General features: G+C 43.6%; 1 long non-coding RNA gene across 2 annotated transcripts; it reads left to right on the top strand.

The window, feature by feature from the left end:
- Positions 1-4,414: 4,414 nt before the first annotated feature.
- LOC309349040 lies at positions 4,415-7,393 on the top strand. 2 transcript variants are annotated; one of them, XR_014159629.1, is made up of 3 exons: positions 4,415-4,501; positions 5,381-5,523; positions 7,170-7,393. It is a non-coding gene; the product is annotated as an uncharacterized lncRNA (long non-coding RNA). The 2 variants fall into 2 exon arrangements; XR_014159630.1 differs by having other exon boundaries at positions 5,381-5,593.
- The last annotated feature ends 1,460 nt before the right edge of the window (positions 7,394-8,853 follow it).

The following is an 8,853-nucleotide window of genomic DNA, read 5'->3' as shown; positions in this document are numbered from 1 at the left end:
TTAACCATCAATCCACCTTCCCAGGGATCTTTCATTGTCAACACACAACCCCCCACTCTGTGAATGCAACCAGAAAAAGGTTTCCCATTCATGTTTTGGGGGATGCAACCCTGAGTTCTTATGTAAGACAGAAGGAGCAAGTCCTACAAAGACGCTTTTTTTTTAGCCTAAAAAACTGAAGAAAATATTTCTTAAGGGAACTTTATTATTCTCCTATTCTTGTGACCCTGGGAATATGGGCGGGGGGGGGGGGCGTGAGGGAGAAGGGAAGGCCCTGTTGACTGTTACAAGTCTATTTTACCGAAAATCAGCCTGGGTGATAATGCTCCACAGTAAAATGTTCCTGTTTTGTGGAAGTGCCTCAACTCTCCATCTTGAGGGCTGCTTCCAGAAAGGGGTGTTTTGTTAGATGGGTGTTCCTCATGCATGCAGATTTTTCACATTGGCATCAAAATGCCAGCCCATATCCCTACCCCCACCCCATTTAATCTGGATTTACTTTTGCGGGGTGTGTGTGTGAATCTGTTAAGTTTGTCCATTACTTGTTTGCAACATCTGAATGAGCACCTGAAGTCGTAAAGGGACCCACTGCTTATTGGCTTATAGTCAATTTCTTAGCCTCTCACTTCCTCCACTATCCAGTAGAGAGTGCTAGTGGATTGTGGACTCTCGTTATTGCAACTAGAGGGACAAATTCACTTGGAGATTCCTGCTAAGTCCTTATTATTAATTTGGCAACCCACCACAATTTGAGCAACCGCACCAGGCTGTCTCCTTTGCATGCTGTCTCATGACCTTTTCCTTTCCATCCTTTTGATGGCCACACTGTTCTCCAGGGTCTAAGTATCTCAAGCCATTGGCAGTTGGAAACCTTCTATGTCCCCAGTTAAGATAACTCAGCCAGTCACTGCCATTTGGCTCACCAGCATCACCCTGAAATCCCTCATGTAGCATATTAGATTAATGAAATTTGTAGGGATCACATGATCCAGCAAATCACTAGGTGTATGGGTCCGAGCACAAATGGAAAGGGACAACTCGTCCTCTTCTGATGATGATATGTTGGGGCAGCAACACCAGCATCAGCAACCTTTCCATGAGCCACCACACAGCTCCAGCACAGCAAAGTGGGATAAGGCCAACTCTCCATCTTACATCATATGCTATGGGCTGTTCATTGCCCAGAAGCAGGATATAGTAGCAGCATCCATACGCTGTTGTTCCCTAGTAGTGTGAAGAATATACTCCACAAAATGCGTTTGCTCTGTGTGCCTTGGCACTGCAGTTGCACGAGTTGCTGTTTACACAGCAGCAGCCACTGCCAATGCAGATCCAGGACTGGACTGAAAGGTTTGTCGTTGCTTCACAAATTTAATTGCATTATTAGAAAGCAAGGAATTATTTCTGGAACTGGTATGGTTGGAGATGCATAAGACACAGAAATAGGAGAGGAGGAGATCCTTGGCTTGAGGGCTTGGCGAAAAGCGCTGGAGGATAGAGCAAAAGGTATATGATACCTTGTTCTGACATTCTCCACCAGAGATTTGATGAATCTTCAGAGATCTGCCCAAGCCCTGCCTCTAATCCTTTGGCGTCAGATAGCTAAAAACAGGTCAGGTTCACTTTGCAATAAAAATAAAACCATCGTTGTGAAGTGCTGGCAATATAACTTGCCTCTTCCAGTTGTTCCAAGTCCTTACTGAAAGATGGGGAGGGGATGATTTATTAAGTGGAAGTATGTTGGGGAAGTCAGGTACGAGGCCTGTGGGTGTAGCACAGAAGAATCCTACAGCGTGCAAAGCAATTTCAGCAGCACAGAGAAGCTTATGATGACATCCTTTCCCACATCACTCCCTGGGTTGCCAGAGTGACACAAATAGCCAAGCACATGAAAGGGCAGGGAAGGTGAGGAGGACTCTTGCTATCTTCTCAGCCAGGAGGGTTACATCTCACTAGAGGTTAGCATTCTTCTGACACAGAGCAAGGGTGCTGCGTTAAGAGGATTAGAAATGTAATATAAGGCAAAAAGGAAGTGAGTCTGATTTGCCTGCTTGAAACACTAATGAGTTCTTAAGTCTCCAGTGGCTAATAGCACTGTCCCCAATTCTATCTTTAGCCTTGCTTGAAGTGGGGCTGAAAAGAGGAGAGATGGTCGATGCCACTGAAAGTCAAAGCTGGAGAAACCCCAAATAAGACGACTGAAAGACATGCAACTCCTGTTTTGGATTCATCATTGGGTATCATTTCCTGGAACGCTTATTTATGGTAAGCCAGTGAATTGCAGGGAGAGTCATTCCAGAGATATCCTCCTTTCAAAAAGCTGATTGCAAAAGCCAGGCATACTTTACTCAAAATCTTAAGTGAATAAGGGAAGCAAAAGAGAAAGACTTGTTCATCATGAAAGAGAACCAATATTCTATACTATTTTCTGTAATCCGCTTAGAGATACAGTATTTTGTTTAAGCGGTATATACATCCTGCTAAATAAATAAATACATGGGAACCAATTTACAAGCAACGAGAATTACCGGTAAGTACTGAAAATGTTGTGGATTTGGAGATATATAAATGGGGAACTCTAGTGGATTTCATAGAAGTTCTCGAAAAAGACGTTAAAATAATAGAACTGCAGAATTGGGGCATTCCTCTGGCCTCCATTTCACCCATTTGTTTTAACCACATGCCTTCCTTTCTCTTTGCTCTTGCCCTCCTCTTGCAGCAGAGGTTCACAGCACAGGAGTCCATAAACATCTAGAAATATAGGCCTGGAATTCATAACTTATGAGTGATTTCCATTCTCTGCTTTTGCCCTGTAAGCAGACAGGCTGATGAGAACCAAGGTTGAAAACTTGGGAATATATCCTCAGCAAATCTTAAGACATCTCCATCATATGTGATGTCCTTAAAAATCTTCCTGGCAGCACCTTCGTTTATCATCTCTGTATTATTTTGATGAGGTCCTCTGGTTTGGGCAAGGCTCGAGCCATCCTGAAGAGGTCTCTCGTGACCTTAACAGCCCTTTTCTCTCATCCACGTTTATTCAAGTCCCTGGTGGTGCTAAAGCCCAGCCTCTGATGTGACTAGTTAGCCGGGCGAGCTTTGATTTGAAATGGGCTCTCTGGCTCGTTCCAAAGAATTAAGTGCTCAAGGCGAGTTATCTAGCTAATAGGTTATGCGTTTGGCGCGAAGGAAGGTGCCCGCCTCCTTCCATTGCCAGCTTGTTCCCGACTCTAATAAGTTTGCCCAGCCCTGCTCTGTCAGCTACCCCTCCCAGACCGCACTTTCACTTACCCTTATTGGAAAAAATAATTGGATGGATTGAAGCGCGGCACCATTTTACTTAACAGATAAGAAATTTCATATCTTCCCTGATTAGAGGCCGTGAGATACCATGCTCTCCATAGCCAGCAGCTGAGGCAATTTCATTTCACTTCTGCTGATATGTGGAGAAAGTTGGTGGACTGCACACAGCAACCCTGTTGCTTTAATATCCTTCTCCATAAGTTGACACCGTCCAAAACAACAGACGCCCCTACGGCAGGCATCTCTCTTTGCCTCAGCAGAAACCTCTCTGGGGGAGATTTAACTTTGATACAACCACACAGCCTTCCCTTGTTACTCTGACACTCCTAGCTCTGTTGTTGTTATTAGGAATGTACAGACATTACTCGTGTGTAGGCCAAATGGGCACACAGCAGGAAAGTGACTTTATGCTCACAGTCTACGGTACTTTCGACAAAAGTTGCTGGTAAATTCCAGAGTCCATGGGGTGGATGTGTGATACTTCGGTAATAATAATAAACAATAATGCCACCCATCTGACTGGGTTTCCCCAGCCACTCTGGGTAGCTCCCAACAGAATATTAAAAACAATAAAACATCAAACATTAAAAACTAACCTGAAAAAGAACTGTGAAGTATTTATTTATTTAAACCATTTCTGAGCAGCTTTTTGTCAGCGCAGGTTCTCCTTACAATAAAGATTTATTGTTCTCTTCCAATGAATGGTATAATAAATGTGAAGACCAATGTTCATAAGGGATCACAAATTATTGCTACATTGGAGCATGCTGCGCCGGAGAAGTAAATTTAGAGCATGATCATATGCATGTCTACTCAAAAATTCATTTGAACAGGGCTTACTCTCAGGTAAGTGGGCTCTCACTTTGGAAATGCAAAAAACAGCAGTCCAGTCTCCAGCATCAATCATTTTAACTAAACCAAGGAAAGGTTCTGAGTATAACACAAATAATGCCTGCATATTTTAAAGTATTACTGATAAGTTTTGAGGCAGTACATTTCAAGTTGCGAAATGCAGTTCTTTTAACCCCTGCTTAAAAAAACCCCAATCAGCAGTTTCTATAATTAGCCATAGGGTTAGCACAGCAAAAAAACACTCAAATTATTATAGATTGCAAAATAGTCAACATCTGAGCTGGAGAATGTGCTTGAGGATACTTTTGCCTCCATTTGGAACCAGTAGCACACAAAATTAAGACTGGTAGGTTTGCAAAAAAAAACCAAAAAAACCCCCCAAAAAAACCAAAAAAACCTCAAGAAGATTTGTGTTGATATGTGAAAACATGGAGAAGGGCACAACAAATTGTGTCCTCCCTAAAAGAGGGCACGTGTTGTGGTGAGACCTGGAGACCGATCCTCTGTGTTGTGGGTGGGTAAGGATTGGTCAGCCACAACACCTGATTGGTAGGTCCCTCGATGTTGGGTTCAATCTGGCCAATGGGGCACAGTCCAAACAGATCAAGCGACCTATATAGACCCGTGCTCATGACCCAGAGCTTCCTCTTTCGGTGTGTGCATCGGAACACCCGCCCACCTCTCCCTATATTTAGGGCATTTTGCGACTAACCTTACTATGCCGTCGTGTGTCATCTGTCGTTAGGATTGGGGCACAGCAGGAATTTCCCCCACTTGGCTGATCGGCTGTTGCCATTTGGGTTTTCACCTGCCGCGTAGCAAATCGTCACAACTTGCAATGTTGCGGATAGCCACTGGTTCATGTGACAGAGGTGGGAGAACATGTGAAGGGTATTCCGTTAAAGGAATCCAGGGACTCAACTGGTTTGGTCAACCCCCAAGAGTGCACAAACTGGACATCCAAGCTAGAGTTGGTGAAATTGCAGCATTACATAGAGTGCTTCACATATTACACAAGACAAACCTAGATGATGACGTCATCATGAGTATATTTGCATGTCAGGTTTTGCAAACAAATTTGTTCCATTTCAGGAGCATACTTAAAATGTCTTTGGCGTTGAAAAAATAATATGTGAAAAGGTGTAAAGATATGGAGAAGCATTCCAAAATTTATGGAATAGCTTATGAGTGCATATAATATGCTTTCCTTGTTCTTGCATTACAGAGAAACAAGCCCACATGCCAGGCTTCCTGTGGTGTTATTGTCACTTTGCTAGCGTTACTAGAACTTGTTATGGAAAATAATTGAAGCACCAAATAACATTCCCCTACAAGGAGATGCCAAGAGATGACTTAAAGGGCTACCAGGTTTGTGATAGTCACTTGAAAGTTCTGTTCATGCCAGTTCTCTGCCACATACGTGCCATACCAGCTATATGTAAGTTTAATCTTTTTGCTTGCCCCTGCAAATTTCATTTTCAAACATTTAGAGTGACATGCAAAACATTTTGTTCTGTGCATGGTGCCAATTGTATTTTCAATTCTTCATGAGCTGCTTGGTGTCTAGTGCTGGAGCGACCCAGACCTGAGTTTTGGTGCTCATGACAGAATTTCATCCTGCTCATATACAAAACTGATGTCGGGTTTTTCCAAATCAATAACTTCACATTCTAAAATTTTCCAGAAGAGCCTGTAACGGTTTTTAATCTATTCTAAATGTCAGAACAAACAACAACTCTTCACAAAGCCTTCACTAGCTGGAGGCAAAGAGATGAGAAAGCATCACTTCCAGGCCTCATCCAACGGCCTATCATTTGCCCTGCATCAGGTTTCAAGTTTGCAAACTTTGCTCAAGTACACAATGGGGGGGGGGGCAGGGCCGGATTTAGGTTTGATGATGCCCTAAGCTACTGAAGGTAACGGGGCCCTTTATATGTCCAGCTGTCCTTTGTCAGCAACAAATTGTTGCTGTTTTTTGTGTTGAATATATGTGATATGGTAATTTCTGGACCTAATAGGTATCTAAAGCCATTTGCACATACTGTAACATAATAGGTATTTTATCAAAGTAATTGCTGAACTGAAACCAGTGATATTTTAGGGAGCAGGCGGGGTCCATTACTTACATCATAGGAGCCTAGACAACACAAAACACTGTTTCTGTATGTAGGTTTCATTTTATTTGTTTTTTATCTTATATTTTGGAAATGTATATCCAGGGGTTTTTTCCTTTAATTTTTTTGGGGCCCCCAAGAGAGTGGGGCTCTAAGCTATAGCTTGTTTAGCTTGTACGTAAATCCGGCACTGGGTGGGGAAGAAGGGCTTACTTAACATGCATAACATGCCACCTGTGCCACCGTTGCCCAGTCAAATTTTTCTCTGCAGCCTAACCTACATACAGCCACTTAATTGCAAGGAATCATTTATATCTTATTTCCACACTGTGTGTGAGGAGAGCAAAGAATTGAAACAGCGGGTCAGGTATGGCAGGGGAGGATATTAGCCACTGTAGATGTTTCAAGTGGTGTTCATTATCATTAAGGATCAAGGAGGAGTATTCTAAAACAAGGAACTTTATTTAAGCAAGCTTCCTTTCAACTGATCACTGTCTCTGACCCTCCCCAATACTGTTGCATACTACCCCAGTCTCCAAGCAGTGCAAGATTCCAGGGGTTCCAGGCACTTATTCAGGATTTGTGTTTCCTTTTGGAATGAGAAACAGCAGAGACTCTGGTGTCTTTATGATCTATGCTTTATATTCACATATATAATAATAGATTCATAGAATTGTAGAGTTGGGAGGCATCCCAGGGGTCATCAAGTCCAACCCCCTGCAATGCAGTAATCTCAGCTAAAGTATCCATTACAGATGGTCATCCAACCTCTGTTTAAAAACTTCCAAGGAAGGAGAGCCCACAACCTCCCGAGGGCGACGGTTTCAGTGTCGAACAGCTCTAATTGTCAGAAAGTTCTTCCTGGTGTTTAGCCTGAATCTCCTTTCTTGTCTCCTGAAGGCATTGGTTCAAGTCCTACCCTCCAGAACAGGAGAAAACAAGCTTGCTCCATCTTCCATGTGACAGCCCTTGAGATATTTGAAGATGGCTACCATATCTCCTCAGTCTCCTCTTTTCCAGCTCTGAATTCTGAACATCATGCAGGCCCCATGGCATCACCTTCTGTTGGTTTTATTAGAAGGCATCGAACTCTAAACACATACTCTCCAACCCTTCTCCAACGAAAATAGGGATGACTTACCATACACTCCAGGGTGGCGCTGTGGGTTAAACCACAGAGCCCAGGATTTGCCGATCAGAAGGTCGGCAGTTCCCAGTGGGAAGGTAAACGGCGTTTCCGTGCGCTGCTCTGGTTCGCCAGAAGCGGCTTAGTCATGCTGGCCACATGACCCGGAAGCTGTACGCCAGTTCCCTCGGCCAATAAAGCGAGATGAGCGCCGCAACCCCAGAGTCAGCCATGACTGAACCTAATGGTCAGGGGTCCCTTTACCTTTACCATACACACCAACATTTCTCCAATGAAAATAGGAGCATCCTAAAGGAAAGCGGGACATTCTGGGATCAGAATCCAGGATGGCTTCTGTAAATCTGAGACTGTCCCTGGAAAAGAGGGACACTTGGAGGGTCTGCAAACATAATTTTTAGAGCGGGTCTCAGATTTGCAGGAATGTCACATGTTTGATTCACTGGTGGGAACTATATTCTCAAAAGCAGGTAGCTTCATAGGAGTTAAGATTCATCCTGCACATTTTCTTGTCGTGAGAGGGGAAGATGTGCAGACCTTGTTAGATTCACATCTCAGGGGGCCTTTTTTATCTTCTGCTATTTCTAATACATTTTGCTTGCAGTGCCTTCGCCTGGCATTTCCTCCAGCCCATTGAACCACAGGAAGTAGAAGTGGTGGGGATTTGGAAATAATGACTTTGCTGAAGCAGATCATCTTGGAGATGCCCCCGTCCCTTACACACAGAGAGAATTCAGACCTCTGAGGACACCATCAGGCATAATTGTCAAGTGCAAAGCCATTTAGAAGATTGAAGGAAGGCAGAAGGTGCAAGCAGTTCCCATCCATCAGGCTAAGCAAACCCAAAGTGACTGGCAGTAGCTTTAGCCTGGTTGGGTGACTTTGATGGACATGTGGCCAGCCACAATGTAATGCCCTTAAGAAATTCAAAGGGATCTGGAAAGGCATGGACAAGCATGGACTTGTTGCAACTGGGAACTGTAACTATGGAGAGGCCTCAAACAGAGAAACAGTCAGGCAGGAAGTTAGCTGCAGGCTTTTCTGCCGGCGTTCCAAGTGGCGGCCAGACAGCAGCACAAGAAAGACCAATTTCCTTTTTTCCATTTGATCTCAATCTTACTGCTCAAGTGTAAAGTGGACTTGTCAAAAAGCCAGGCAAGGATATAGTGTGCTGTCTTGCCCCCAATCATTTCTCTCCCGTAAGGATGTAAACAGCTCGGCTTGCTTTTTTGACGGCTCAAGAACAGCACATCTATGAAATCTCACGGTCTCCGTTGGGGGGAAGCGCTCATGAGATCCCTTAACTTGGATAACATCCTATAGCACAATTTCACCCCTTCCTTGTTCACTAAAGATAAACACAAAGGGATTCATTCTCTTCACTTAAAAAAAAAAAAGTTTTAAAGAGCATTGTGGATTATTTTAAGCAATATGTTTTTA

This window comes from Podarcis erhardii (genome assembly GCF_964252035.2).
Source record: "Podarcis erhardii genome assembly, chromosome: 1".
In the NCBI taxonomy this organism is placed as follows: Eukaryota; Metazoa; Chordata; class Lepidosauria; order Squamata; family Lacertidae; genus Podarcis; species Podarcis erhardii.
The sequence above is the reverse complement of the archived record's forward strand: the minus strand, read 5'-3'. Positions and strand labels throughout refer to the sequence as shown.